The sequence below is a fragment of the Chrysemys picta genome, unplaced genomic scaffold (assembly GCF_011386835.1).
Source record: "Chrysemys picta bellii isolate R12L10 unplaced genomic scaffold, ASM1138683v2 scaf171, whole genome shotgun sequence".
Classification (NCBI taxonomy): Eukaryota; Metazoa; Chordata; order Testudines; family Emydidae; genus Chrysemys; species Chrysemys picta.
Window position 1 is genome coordinate 78,139 of NW_027052878.1, and position 15,377 is coordinate 93,515.

At 50.7% G+C, this 15,377-nt stretch overlaps 2 long non-coding RNA genes across 30 annotated transcripts in view; one reads left to right on the forward strand and one right to left on the reverse strand.

The window, feature by feature from the left end:
* Positions 1 to 4,777, reverse strand: part of LOC135978203 (uncharacterized) — an 82,453-nt gene extending 77,676 nt beyond the window's left edge. For 23 of the 29 annotated variants that reach the window (XR_010595615.1, XR_010595621.1, XR_010595618.1 and 20 more), the window contains exon 1: positions 4,622 to 4,758. This is a non-coding gene — a long non-coding RNA (uncharacterized LOC135978203). Of the gene's footprint in view, positions 1 to 4,621 lie in introns of all 29 variants that reach the window. The other 6 variants (XR_010595617.1, XR_010595626.1, XR_010595644.1 and 3 more) reach the window with 1 other exon arrangement.
* Positions 4,778 to 4,785: 8 nt separating this feature from the next.
* On the forward strand, positions 4,786 to 14,802 carry LOC135978205 (uncharacterized). The gene is made up of 3 exons (XR_010595646.1): positions 4,786 to 4,988; positions 8,778 to 8,880; positions 14,606 to 14,802. It is a non-coding gene; the product is annotated as an uncharacterized LOC135978205 (long non-coding RNA).
* The last annotated feature ends 575 nt before the right edge of the window (positions 14,803 to 15,377 follow it).

Sequence of the window (15,377 nt, forward strand, 5' to 3'; positions counted from 1 at the left end):
GCTCATAATTGCCGCGGTGATCTGAGCGGGCTCCATGATCCCAGTGCTAGCTATGGCGCCTGGTCAGAAAAAAGGCGCGAAAGTAGTATCTGATGGACCAGGAGAAGGAGGGAGGGCGGGAGGGAGGGAGGGCCGAGTGACGACATGGCGTACAGGTACAGGAACAGGGAGAAACACAAACAACTGTCACACAGAATGGTCCCCCCAAAGATTAAAATGAAAACCCTGGGCTTAGCAGGCCATTGATTTCACGGAGGAAGGGGAAGCATATGAATACAGAACAAATCTATTTTTTACATCTTAAGGTGGCAGCCGACGGTGCAGCATGAGTGACAGCCATACCAGTACGACGATGACGGATACCAATCATAAAATACCATCATCTGCCAAAAGGCAAGGGGCTGCTGCTGTGTAGCAATGCAGCCCCACGTCTGCCAGCCCCACGTCCGCCAGCACCCAGCATCGCCCTCGGCCTCTTCTGGGTGCTTAGCAGACAATACTGGGCAATTGGCAGAAAATAGTATATTACGACTGGTAGCCATCATCATCGAAACAGTAGCATGTCTGCCCAGGTGGCCATGATTGACAGCCACACCAATACGATGACGACGGATACCAGTCATAATATACCATCGCCTGGCAAGGGGCTGGTGCAATGCAGCCCTACGGCTGCCAGCCCCATGGCTATCACTCATGCTACACCGTCTACCGCCAAAAGGCAGTTAGCAGCTGCTGCTGTGTAGCAATGCAGTCCCACGTCTGCCAGCACCCAGAGGACATATGGTGACGGTGAGCTCAGCTGAGCTGAGCGGGCTCCATGCTTGCCGTGATATGTTGTCTGCACAGGTAACCCAGGTAAAAAGGCGCGAATCTATTGTCTGCGTTGCTGTGACGAGGGGGGAGGGGCCTGACGACATGTACCCAGAACCGCCCGCGACACTGTTTTGCATCATCCGGGCATTGGGATCTCAACCCAGAATTCAAAGAAAAGGCGCGAACCGCTTCTCGGCTCTCTGAGCTGTGGCGCAAACGTAGTATCTGACGGACTAGGGGAAGGAGGGAGGGGGGCCGAGTGACGACATGGCGTACAGGCACAGGGAATTAAAATCAAGAACGGTGGCTGTGCATCAGGGAGAAACACAAACAACTGTCACACAGAATGTTCCCCCCAAAGATTAAACTGAAAACCCTGGGCTTAGCAGGCCGTTGATTTGACGGAGGGAGGGGGAAGCAAATGAATACAGAGCAAATCTATTTTTTACATCTTAAGACGACGGTGCAGCGTGACTGATAGCCCTCGGCATCTTTCTGGGTGCTTGGCAGCAAATACGGGGCGGCGTATGACGATGGTCTTCAGGCCTATTGCACAATCGGCTGCTCGGGGAAGACTCTGCTAATGTGCGATGACCCGACTTGTAATAGGACGGCTAATAGTCGTAATACACCATTTACTGCCAAAAGGCAAGCCCCACGGCTGCCAGCACCCAGATCGCCGATGAAGGCTACCAGTCTACTGCACCGTCTACCGCCAAAAGGCAGTTAGCAGCTGCTGCTGTGCAGCAATGCAGTCCCACGTCTGCCGACACCCAGAGGACATATGGTGACGGTGAGCTCAGCTGAGCGGGCTCCATGTTGTCTGCACAGGTAACTCAGGTAACCCAGGTAAAGAGGCGCGAATCTATTGTCTGCCGTTGCTGTGACGGGGGAGGGAGGGGCCTGACGACATGTACCCAGAACCGCCCGCGACACTGTTTTGCATCATCCGGGCATTGGGATCTCAACCCAGAATTCAAAGGGGCGGCGGAGACTGCGGGAACTGTGGGATAGCTGTGGGATAGCTACCCATAGTGCAATGCTCTGGAAGTCGACGCTAGCCTTGTACTGTGGACGCGGTCCGCCGACTAGAGCACCTAGAGCATTTTATTGTGTGGACACACACAATCGGCTGTATACAACCGATTTCAATAAAACCGGCTTCTATAAATTCGAACTAATTTCGTAGTGTAGACGTACCCTTAGAGACTAACAAATTTATTAGAGCATTCTTAGTCTCTAAGGTGCCACAAGTACTCCTGTTCTTTTCACTCCATAATGAAATTCCAACTGTCCATATTACAATTTATGTGATAATACTCTGTTGATTTACTCAAAGTTTAAATTGCAAAATGAAGGATATCGATGCAAAAAAGTTACAAGAAAATTAAGAAAGGGTTAAACCTTAAACATTGTTGACATAATGTGTTTGCTATATATTTCTGTGGTTCAACTCTTCTCTGATCAAAATCTCATGTCTGAATTGTAACAGGCAGCTTAAGCACAGTATAACAGCATAACAAATATGAACTGGAAAAAACTTTGCAAGAAAAAAGATGTGCATAATTTTCCTCTAATGTCAGAACGAAGGGAGAGATTTCAGGTGGCCCCAAGGGGTTTTCAAGCCTCGAGTGTCTCTGAAGGGGAACGGCAAGGTGGCAATCTGGGAAATCTTCCTGCTGCTTTTGCAAAAATCTCTCTGAAACGACCTGAGGTGAGAGTTCCATTCAGATATTCCAACACAGACTCATCAGCAAGTTGGGCATGCGGAGACATGTTTGGTTGCAGTGATGGAAAATGGGACTCTCTGACCAGGAGGTAAGGACCATAGGCGTGCGCAGCACATTGCATTAGGGTGTGCACCCAGGGAATTTTTTTTTTTTTTGAAAGGCGAACATCATAAACGGCTGGGTGTGGGAGGGGGTGCTGTGTGCGGGAAGGGGCTCAGGGCAAGGGATTGGGGGGCAGAGGAGGGGGTGTGGGATGTATGAGGGGGCTCAGGGAAGGGGGTTGAGGTGCAAGAGGGGGCGGAGTGCGGCAGGGGGCTCAGGGCAGGGGTTCAGGAGGGGTGCAGTGTGCAGGAAGGGGCTCAGGGCAAGGGATTGGGACAGAGGAGGGTGTGGGATGTATGAGGGGGCTCAGGGAAGGGGGTTGAGGTGCAAGAGGGGGCGGAGTGCGGCAGGGGGCTCAGGGCAGGGGTTCAGGAGGGGTGCAGTGTGCAGGAAGGGGCTCAGGGCAAGGGATTGGGACAGAGGAGGGTGTGGGATGTATGAGGGGGCTCAGGGAAGGGGCTTGGGGTACAGGAGGGGTGCGGAGTGCAGGAGGGGGCTCAGGGCAAGGGATTGGGGGCCAGGGTGTGGCAGGGGGCTTAGGACAGGGAGTTGGGATGCAGGAGAGGTGCGGCAGGGGGCTCAGGACAGGGAGTTGGGGTGCAGGAGGGGTACAGGGTGCAGGCAGGGGGCTCACGGCAGGGGGTTGGGGGCAGGAGGGGGCTCAGGGCAGGGGGTTGCGGGGCAAGGTGCAGGCAGGGGGCTCAGGGCAGGGAGTTGTGGGGCAGGGGTTGGGGGGCAAGGTGCAGGAAGGGGGCTCTGGACAGGGGGTTGGGAGCTCAGGGCAGGGGGTTGGGGTGAGAGGTGCAGTCAGGGGACTCAGGGCAGGGAGTTGGGATGCAGGAGGGGTACAGGGTGCAGGCAGGGGGTTCAGGGCAGCGGGTTGGGGGCAGGAGGGGGCTCAGGGCAGGGGGTTGCGGGGCAAGGTGCAGGCCGGGGGCTCAGGGCAGGGAGTTGTGGGGCAGGGGTTGGGGGGCAAGGTGCAGGAAGGGGGCTCAGGACAGGGGGTTGGGGAGAGAGATGCAGGCAGGGGGCTCAGGGCAGGGAGTTGGGATGCAGGAGGGGTACAGGGTGCAGGCAGGGGGTTCAGGGCAGGGGGTTGGGGTGAGAGGTGCAGGCAGGGGGCTCAGGGCAGGGGGTTGGGAGCTCAGGGCAGGAGGTTGGGGTGAGAGGTGCAGGCAGGGGGCTCAGGACAAGGGGTTGGGAGCTCAGGGCAGGGGGGTTGGGTGAGAGGTGCAGGCAGGGGGCTCAGGGCAGGGAGTTGGGATGCAGGAGGGGTACAGGGTGCAGGCAGGGGGTTCAGGGCAGGGAGTTGGGGTGAGAGGTGCAGGCAGGGGGCTCAGGAGAGGGAGTTGGGGTGCAGGAGGGTAGGCTGTTTGCAGGCAGGCCCGGGGCTGGGGATCTGGGCTCCCCCGCCCTGGCAGGCAGGCTCGAGGGCCGGGCAGAGGGGGCCGGGCTGGGCGCTTGGGGCCAGGCCGGGCAGAGGCAGCCAGGGTGGATCGCAGGGCGCCGGGCTGCTCCCAGGGCTGGACTCAAGCCCGAGGGTGCCGGGCCGGAGTCCCCGAACAGCGCCGGGGAGCGGAGCTCGCAGCCGGGCTGCGGGAGGGGGCCTGTGGGCCGGGCTCGCCCCCTGCCCCGGGCCTGCTGGCTCCCAGGCCCCACTTAAGGTGGGCTGGGCTCAGGGGCGGCCTGACCCCCCGGGTGGTGCCCGGGCCCCTGGCCAGCGCGGGGAGCCGCAGGCGGGTTTGGGACCCTGGGCGCTGGAGGGGGGCAGCTGCCTTGGGGCGGGGAGCTGGGGCAGCACCCCCGCGGGCCACCTTAAGCGGCTGTGTTGGTGCTGCCGGGTGGGAGGCTGCCAGGGAGCACATGGGGCTGTTAAAGCAGCCAGCCCAGCCCTGGGGAGGGGGAGCCCGGCTCAACGGGGTGCAGGCCGGGGGCTCAGGGCAGGGAGAGGGGGTGCAGGAGAGGTTCGGGCTTACCCGCAGCGGCGCGCTCCCTGCCTGCCAGGGCCCCATGCCGGGCCGCTCCCGGGGGAGGGGAGGGGCGGGGCAGCACAGGGCTCTGCACGCTGCCCTTGCCACGCCTCCAGGTACCTCCCCTGAAGCTCCCATTGGCCGCAGTTCCCCGTTCCCGGCCAATGGGAGCTTCGGGAGGCGGTGCCTAGAGCAACCCCTTACCCTCAGAGACATGCTGCCCTGATGGCTGCTTCGGAAAGCAGCGCGGGGCCTGCGGCACCACGGGGGGCAAATCCCGCGGGCCGGATGCAAAGCCCCGAGGGGCCAGATCCGGATCCGGCCCATGGGCATTAGGGTGTGTGCCCGGGCCCACCCCGTGCGCACGCCCATGGTAAGGACCTATAGTTTCCCAGGCTGAAAGTGAAGAGAGACCAATTTCTTTCATAAGAGACAAGCACTTCAGCCTCAGTGCTAGCAGGAGAATCCATGTGGAATGATGGGGTTTTCAAATCTAGGACAAACTCACAAAGAAGTTTAGAAATTTAAATACCAACATTTTTAGAAGTACTCATCAAAATCAAGTAATATTTTATACAGGATTTAAAATGAGATGCGGTGGAATTTTAAAAGCTGTTACTATTTATTCTATCTGTGCACTGTGACAATCGTTTCAGATCATTTTACGCCATTTGTAACAGGATCTTTAGGTCAGTCATTTATTTATTGTTCCTATTTATGTAATTACTGTAGGCATTTGTTTCTGATCAATAAATAATTATTTTATATAAAATGGCAACCTATAGCAATAATGAGTTGAATTAAATACCTATTGAACCAAAAAGAAAAAAGGAGAAGAGAAAAGCCCTGTAATTGTTCAGCCTTAAAACCCCAATTCCAGAGAGTACTTATGCACGTGACTAACTTAAAGTATGTGAGCCATCCCACTGCTGTTAGTGCTCCAATCAGGAACATGCTTAAATACATTGATGAATCAGTGTCCCAGTTCACAATAATTCCATATTAAAAATCATAGTTACTGAATGATAATTAGCCTTTCCATTCAAACAGACCCCACGCCACACCTGAACTCTGCCACCTTTTCCTATTCTACTTTTTACCAGGTTATTTTTCCCCAGAAAACCTTGGCCATTTGGATGTTTGGTGTAGTAGACGGTTGTATTGGAAGAGGCTAGATTGGTGCCCTTTCCCCCACTAAGCAAGAGTGCATGCATCCCTTAATACATATCAATTGTTAGTTTGTAATTAGCCTGTCCATACCCCATCCATCAGGTTTATGTGCATTCACATACCCTCTCCCCCCACCCAAATCAAATCAGGTTTGTATGTATCCAACACCTACGCACAATACACTTACTAGCACTGCCCCCACTATTAAGTTTGTGCTCGCATGCACTCTTATCAGCTTTGTGCCCCCACCGCCTGATCCCATTACCTTTGTGTGCACCCAGATCCAATTCATTCTTGGGCATACACCACAAACAAAATTACATGTGAATAATGAGAGCAGGAAGAGGCCATTTTGTATTAGGATTATCAAAGTTTCTCTTTGTCACCTCTAAAATGCAGCTCCCCATTTGGTGGAATACATCAATCAGTTACTACTGGAATGGGGATAGGAGAGGCGGAGCAGGGGTGGAGTCGGGCCAGGGCTGGGGGTAGAGGGGGCTTGAGCACCCACCAGCGCCACTAGAGTCTGCGCCTATGGGGGCTACCCCTTTTGCCCTCCCCCTACCGGCCTAAAATCAAGCTTGTGTGCTCATGGACTGCATGTTCCACCAACAGCCAGTTTTATGAGCACAGTGCGTCAAAATTGCAGTTGTAATGTGAATAATGACTAAAAGTTACCCTAAACCCAATAATTTAAAACGATTTGAAAAACAAAACAAAACTAGCCCTTAGACCAGACCTAGTGAGGATCTACCTCTCTACCAAATCTGGGTACGTAGACAGTATTCTGAAGAGTTGCTAGCACTGCCTAGGACAAATTTAAGCCAGACACTAAAACTGGAGATTTCTTATTTAAAAGTTTTTAAAAGAAGTCAAACAGCCACTACGTTAAATGTTCCAATAGTATAAAAACAAATTGGGTGTGAGTTCTCACAATGATTGTCAATCTCCCTTTAGAGAAAAAACAGGAACATATTCCCCACTGGCAATCCCTTTCATAATGCAACCGAAAATACGGAGTTGCTAATAGGAGCCTCTGTACATTCAAAGTCAACAGATGGCGCCACTGCAGAAGCCTTTGCTTGTCTTTCCTCTGGGGTTCTAAAACAGTTCTGATGTGGGCCTAATCTTACAAAAATTGTTCTATGGACCATTTCCTCACCTCTTCGAGATCAGGTAACACCTTCGTGGCAGGTACAGCAAATGCTTCCAAAGAAAAGTAGTACTAGGAACATATTGACAGTAATTTCAGTACTAGGAACGTGAGATCTGCCTGCTCACTGAAGACCACCATCAGGTCCTCCATGTGCCACCACCGATACATAAACCTCAACTTGGGACCTGCTGGTTTAGAGGCACGTACAAGGAGTTAACTCTTACAACAAATGCCTATCCTTTCTTATGGTGCAGGGTTTTTTCAGTAGCTGTGCCTATCGGTAGTAGGAGTTCTTTCCTGCTCAAGTCTCTCTGCCTTCTTTCATTCCTTGGTGGAGTGGAAACCTACAGGTTATATTGACAAAACACAATTACATTAAAATGAGAGCAAAAAACAACAACCAAAAACAATAGACTGTATAAACAAGTCAAGGATTATAAACAGATTGGTTCACAACCTCCAAGATGTATCCCCCTCTCTGGTGGTACATGGCAGTAACAGAGCATGTGGGAGCCATACACGTTCTTCTTCAAAGTCTAACTAAATCATTACCCCTATGGTGCAGAGGGGAACCTCCCGCCAATCATTCCATCACACTGTTTTTAAGCTGGGCTACATATAACAAATGAATTCATTTCCTTAAGAAGCCATTGGGCGATTTCTATCATCTAGGATTTTAGGCCTTCCTGTGGGAAAGCCAACCTTAGGGGGATAAAAAGGGAGGAATACGCTACTACTAGATCCCCACTTAAGCTTGCCTTTATCCTACCATTGGTAGGCAGGAGGAAATAGTGACAGGTTTGTCTCCAGCTTTCATCCTAGAAAGAGATGAGGCTCTGGTTTCTGTACAGAACACAAGGTGTTTCCACACAACGTAATTTTTGTGCCACTGATATTGCAAGCTACGCCCACTAGAGCTGTACTAGCACTGTCCCAGCCCAATGTGTGCATGCTCGCTAAAGGCCCCCCACGTGGATCATAACTGTACGAAGAACAACCCAAGAGAAGTATGTGCAAAAGCATCTTACTCCAGGCACCTCATCTCACTTCCATGTGGCACAAGTAAGAGTCCCGTGCAGATGGCTCTATCCCTGCACGAATCCTCTGCAGCAGGCTCTGAGCAATTTGTAACTAACTTTCCTCAAGCAAGAGACTAGCCGTTTTCATATATGCTGCAGGGGAGCTGGAACTAGGGGCACTGGGGTGCCCAGCATGAAGTGATATTAGCAAGCGAATGCACGGTTTCCATCATACATGGGGTTTACAGTGTTGTTCAATGGCTTTCAGCATCCCCACTATAAAAATTGTTCCAGACCCCTGAATTGCTGTTACCATAGGTGCCAACCCCTTGGGGGCTCCAGGGCTGGAGCGCCAACTGAAAAAAATTAGTGGGTGCTTAGCACCCCACCGGCAGCCAGCTCCCTCCCTCCCTCCCAGTGCCTCCCCACCCGCCACAATCAGCTGTTCCACGGCGTGCAGGAGGCGCTGGGAGGCAGAAAGAGGAGCAGGGATGAGGCACACTTGGAGGAGGGGACAGAAGGGGGTCAGACGAGGTGAGGAGGGGGTGGGGTGGGAAAAGGCAGGGCGGGGGTTGGGGAAGGGGTGAGGGCAGGACCTGGGGGAGCAGCGGGGGCGGCAAGAGGCGGGGCGGGGGTGGGAGCTTAGGGGATGGGGGCGGGTGGGGCCGTGGGCAGAGTGGGGGGGGGGTTGAGTAGCTGTTACTGTACAGGTTTCCTGAAAAAGGTGATTTGGCTCCCCTCCCATTACCCTGTGTTTATTTTGTCACCTTAGCCTGTCCTAGTATTCACACTACTTATTTCCCTCTCTCCTCAACAGCTTCCCCTGAACTTCACCCTGGTGGGGAATACACATCTCCAACACCCACAGAAAGTAACCGGAGAATGGGAAACATTGCAGCCATGGCTATCTGGGGGGTCTGGTAAGTCGGCCAGAGTGGTGGAGGTACAGAACGTCACAGCATGAAAATGTTATGTTTCTTCGGGCAGAATTAGACCCTCACTAGCTGAGCACCATCTTTCGGAAACCGGCCATCGGCGGGCACCCCCCTCTGGCCTGGCGGCCATCGGCGGGCGCCCCCCTCTGGCCTGGCGGAAAGCCGCCCAAAAGCGATATGGCTGCAGCTTTTTAAGGCCCAGCCGCCCTGGCCAGGCATTCCTTTCTATGGCTGGAGAGTTCTGCTTCTGGGGCAGCAGCTTTCTGCTCACATACCCGATGGGATGTCTCTCCCCCTTTCCGTCAATCTGCATTGGCACCACCCCCAGCCCTCTTCTGAAGCGTCAGTGAACACAGAAAGAGCTTGTCAAAGTCCTGCTTTACCAGCACCGAGCCCTTGACCAGAGCCTCTTTCAGAGCACAGAGACCCCTCTGCCACTGCTTGGTCCAGACCACTTATCTGGATTACCCTTCTTACATACATATCTCATCGCGGCGCTCCAGCCTCTGCTTTGCCCCTCCTGCCAACTCACAACCGGCCACCCGCTCCTCTTTCTCAGGCAGTGCCTGTCGCTGCTTCCCATCCGCCCTCCTCACGGTGCCTGCACCGCTTTTAGCCTCAGCCGCAGTCCCTCTCATGCCGCCATGTGGAAGCCTGGACCGAGCCCCCCGCCTCTGAGGTGCTTGCTTCATCTGGTCCCAACCATTCTGATGTTCCCGGGTAGCGGGGTTCTACTGGCTGTGGGCAGCTCCTAGTGCCGCTTCTCCCCATTGAGCCCCCCTTTCCCTGAGGGCCTGGAGTAGTGTCAGAATTTCAAAGACCAGGGCCCCCGCCTGGGCATGTGGCCCTCTGCTCCTAAGCCCCGCCCCCGGATCATGCCACCTCAGAGGTTCTCTCGGGCCCACCTCACAGTCGGCGCTCGCCGTCCTCTAACCTGAAGTCTCGCTCAGTCTTGAGCTGACTCAGCCTCTCTCTCACACCGAACGCCCTCCTCTTGAACCAATTACCGCCCAGTCTGAGCCCCACCCCCTGGTGGAGCCCCCTGTGGGCTCCGTCCAGCCCTTGTGTCTGCGACTAAGTTTTGGAGTCCTGGTGCCATGGCGGCAGGGCAGCGATGCACAGAGCTGCCTCCAGAGGTGCGAGGGGCGGATCTCACCTGTCAGGCTTCCCATGGCAGCCCCCGCACTGAGCCTGCCCTGGCCTCTTCCTACGGGGCAGGGGGAACCAAACCATCCCCTGCTGTCCCTCAGCAGTGCACAGAGCCTGCCTGCCCCTGCTTCCCCACTGTGCCAAGCTTGGCCCCATCCCTGCTGCTCAGGCTTTAGCACCAAGCCCACCATGGCTTCCCTCGTCCCCAGCAGCGCGGAGCCATCCCAGACTCTTTGGCAGAGCCCACCACCAGCCCAGGGAGGAGTTGGGCCACTCCCAGCCTTAGGCAGTGACTTCCCATTTGCACAGCCCGACTCCATTGACAGGAAAGAGAAACCAGGAGATAGCGACCCACATCCTCAAAGATGTTTGGGCCCTTCACTCCCATAATGGCTATGTACCTTGGAGGAGCTGGGCCAATATAGCCAAAAGATACAGCAAAAGCTTCTAGTGTAAAGAGACATCCCCTGCACAGGCATCAGAAAGGAAATGACCCGCACACTGAAATGTGCTGAGGTGCTATCTACACATCAGTATATTGAGTCCTGGAGGTTCTTCTTTTTATCCATAGAGGTTTAAATTAATCTTCTAGGCAAAGCACTTTCAACCTTGATTTAATTATAGGGATGTGTTTTATAGTACACAAAAATAAAGAGCTTGTAATTTTACAATTCTATCTACAAGAGACCAAAGGTCATAACCCAGTACCTTAAACTTTAAAGCATTCTAGAGTTACATGGAAATTCTGTTCTTTATTCCCCCTGAAGAAACAGAATATATAGGGTTTGTATGTGTGTTTGAATCTTTAGCGATAATAATCCCAGTAGACAGGCACCTCTGACCAAGAAAAGGGCCGCTCAGGAATGCAGCAGGGAAAGATCCTTTTACCCCTGGGGCAACTGTTCCAAACCCCCCAGAGTGAACACACACACACACACACACACACACACCCCGGAAGAATATAGGAAAGGGAAATATTTCTTTCCACGGAGATGAAAGGAGAAAGATAACAGGGGGAAAGATGGGGGAAGCGGTAAAACAGGGTTGCATTCATTACAAGGCCCCACTAGTACCACGGTCGGAAAGAGCTGGGGGGAGAACGGTAATTCTATTTTATAGAGGATTTTGCTATTTCAAAATCAGATTTCATTCTGATTTGGAATCATATTCAAAAATTTTGAAATTCTGTGTGAAATGGCATTGCTGATCTCCACTGAGCTCTAAAGCAGCCTTGTAGGCTGCCCCAAAGCTGGAGATCCTTGGAGCCTTACAAGACCTAGCTCCACGGTAGCACACCTGGTGGGCTGTCCTGGAGCCTTGACCCTAAGAGCCCTACCCGAGGAGTCACGAGCCTGGCAGCTGGGGCTCCCGCAACTTTCAGGCTCCCAGCTTCCCATCAGCCCACCAGGCAGGCAGCTGAGGAGCTGGGAGCCTGGAAACCCAGGTTCCCCAGCAGCGTGCCACATGGTCTATCAAGGAGCCCGGCAGCTGAGCTGTCAGGAAGCCAAGCAAGTTTCTGATGAAATTCTGCCTGGCCAGCAAAGTTCCATTGGAAACATGCTTGGTTTCTGGTGGATTCTGTCAGAATTGACACAGTCCTGCAGTGTGTTTCAATTTCAACAAAAGAGCAAACTCTGGCAATTGTTTTTTTCTAACAAGCTCCGCTAATTAGCAATGGAGAGCAACACGACACAATAGTTTTAAACAATAAGACCATCATAGAAAAATCAAACAGCAGGGAAGATAATTTTTAAATAGGCAGAAGGTATGGTAATTATTCAGTGGAAATGCAACCTGCACCAACGCAGTCTTTGAGAGGTTTAGCCAACTTTACACCAGGTTAACTAGCAGCAATCTATTCTATTGAATAGTCAGTCCTGACAGATCTTTTGTTTAGCTGTGGAAGCCCTTTCTTTTTCCAGGTACGCATGATGACTCTGGCTGAGGTATGCTAGAATGGTACTTTGCTGAATTAAAGCCCTCATCATCATACCATCGGGTTTCAGGTCTCTCATAGCGTGCCATTCATCCTCTAAGAAGGAAGAAGCCACTGCACCTGCGACTCATCAGCTGCCTCTGAATTGGGTTTAAGTGAAGGGGGAAAGGGGCAAGTCAGAGTACCTGTAAACAGAGAAAAGACGACTATTGAATCTATTGAAGTCATGGAGTTCCCCTAGTGTAACTGCAGCTGCTGCACACTTCTTCACGGGCTTTTTCTACAGCAGGCGAACAATCACCTAATATTGAGTATTTGCTTTCCAAGTTGCCCACTTTTGAATAATAAATCATAGGGCAAGGGTAATAAATAAAAAGCACATCCCCATGCATATTTCAATGGAACAAAAAGCACCTGGTATAGGAGAAATGAATTAACACATGCAAAGAGAGAGAGGCTGTTTCAATTCATTATGCACAAGAGAGTTTTCTTCACAGCATTAGCAAAATTAATGCCTCCATAGTGAATTATATCTTCATGCACCCTACCAAAGTTAATCTCTAGTTCTTTCCCACCCCTATAGAATCTCATTTTTAGTAAAAATTCTGTTTAGTGCTTGTAGATCTCAAAACACTTTACAAATGAGGTCAGTACAATCATCTCTCCTCCCCCACTTTTTTTTTTAAATGGAGGGGGACACTGGCACAGGGAGGCAAAGTGACCACCAAGTGACCCAGCAGCAGAGGCAGGAATAGAAACCAGGTCGCCTGAATCCCTGGCCAGTGCTCTAAACCACTAGACCACACTATCTCACATGTATTAGCATATTGAAAATTTAGTGCACCGTAAAAGTCAATTTCTGAGAAACTTGAGATTGAATTGAATATAAAAATATTACATTAATCTACTTTTTAAAAAATGTCTGAATGGGAAAGGTGCAGAAACCAGGGGACCTTGCTAGTTTTAGTCCAATCTTATCATAGCCACAATCATATATTGTGCTCAGGAAGTGAGCTTTAGGGCCTGCAGATCTCAAGCAATCTATAAGCCTGGGAACAGTGAAGGAACCAAACAAAGGCCTATTCTTGTGCACCTTAGAAGCTTTAGGAGGGCAACCTTATGCACCTAAGTGGCAGTGCGATCTCCATCCTCAAGATCACACTGCAGTCTGCCCAAAACGTGTGATCCAAGAGAAAAATCAAACTTGCACCACTAAAGGGTAGTTACTTCCAACGGCCGCATTTAAAGGGTAAAAAGATGTTAATTAAATTAAACGTAACAATACCAAAATTCTTCACAAGTTTATCAGATTCCTTTTTGTTTAGCCAAAGAAAGAACTGAGACTATACTTGAATGTATACATTTTATTAATTGAATTACATAAATAGTAACAAATACATTCATAAATAAGGAGTTACAGCAAAGCAATGTGATATGACAATCAAAGTTCAATCCATGCATTTAACATGGGGTCGTTATCACACTTTTATCAAATAGGTATAATCAGAGCTAGATAATTCATTTCACACATCAGAAAGCGGCGATTTTAGCAAAATCATCTTAATACAGAACAGAATTAACTACCCAGTGTAAGTCCTTTAATACAGGTCATTGTTCAACACGGAATTGGCAGAAGTAGAAGTTTCCCACAATTATTACACTTTGAAAAGCTCAATAAGGTTTAAGGGATCCCCTAAAGCTGCAGAAATGCTACCCTCTTGAAAGTCTCTGGAGATATCTTTATTCTGCCTGGTCATCTTCATCCAAGATTTTGGAATTAGGAATGACAGTAAGAACTGAGGTAGCCAGGTGGGTCCTGCATCCTTGTTGAGCTAAAAATTCAAACCTCAGTGCTTTCAAACACCTACCCGAAATTAACTTTCACACCAATTAAATTGCACCAAACAGGCAACCTCAGCTTTGCCCTCTAAATACATCTACTAATGTACGGATACAAAAACATCTAGAATTGCCAACAATTCACACTAAACCAATACCAGAAAAACAGTCATAATCACAAAATACTGCACCTCTACCCAAATACCAAGACTTAACAGAAAAATACCTACCTAAAACATCCACATCATCATCCTTTGAATTCAATAAGCGTAAAGGACTACTAAAACACCACTACTGCCACTTCCACCAATGGACACAACTACTAAAAACACTCTCACTTCTGACACAATAGGTGCAAAGTTAATTTTGAATGTGTGGTACACTTTGGTTGGTGTGACCGTTTAAGTAGAGCAGGTGTTTGAAAGTTGTGAAGTGCGGAGAGTAACTGCCAGTTGCCAAAACATTTAGTTGTGTTTGCTTCCTTTTAGAAATGTGTGAGAAATACACAAGTTAGGCGTTACCTGGAGTAAATGTTAATTTTCTGAACCTTAACTTTATTGGAAGAGTTTTGGGGGGAGAATTGGAGGGGAGTGGAGGATTCAAATGTATACCTTCCCTTAAGTCACATCTTTGCACTTCCAGTAGGAAATGATGATTTCTTAATAATAGGAAGTTATAATTCTATACAACTTGAGTGTTTAAGGTCCATGCATTTCAGATTCACAGTTATGCCATGGTACTGACACTTCCTTCTTTTCCACTTCTGCTTCATGATGCCTGAATCAGAGAGAGGGAGCAAAAGGCGTGTGTAAATGAGAACCGCTTTCGACAACGGTCCAAAACCGCCCCGGACACTCCCTTTCGGATCTTACCACCAGTAGCATGTCAGATCTCCAAGAGTCCAAAAAGTGAGTAGAAAGCAGGAGACTTGGTTGCAGAATTCCAGGCAAGTTGGAAGCGCTGTTTGAAGAGCCGGAACTCTGGACACAGTGTCATGGGGGTGCCATAAATAGTAGCAGATGAGACCTGTACCCTGTTTACAGGGCGCTCATTCAGGGCAGTGGCTGCATTTGGCCAAGTGCCAAGAGACTAGAGGGCAAAGACCAGATCCCTGATTACAGGGCGGTCGTTGGCAGCAGGCTGTGAAGACAGCACGAGGCCAAGAGACCCAGAGGGCCTCGGAGACGCACACCCTAGTTACAGGGAGGTCAAGCTGCCCATGTTATGGACATGATTCTAATCCCCCAGATTTCAAAAGCGAGATGCAACCTGTACCCTGATTACAGGGTGGTCGCTGGCATTAGCCAAATAGGGGAGACCATAACCTGAATTACAGGAAGGTCAAGCTGTCAAAGTACCAAAGAGCTTGATATGTCCCATCCTAGAGAGGCTTGTGACATGGACCCTAATTACAGGTTTGTCACGCTGACTAATGGGGCAGAGCACGGCGTAAAGCCAAATGAGCAAGAGGGCAGAGACCCAGACCCCAGTTACAGGGCGGTCACATTGCTCAGTTGAACAAAGAGCTCAATGCCCCTCCAAAGACACGGGGAGGTGA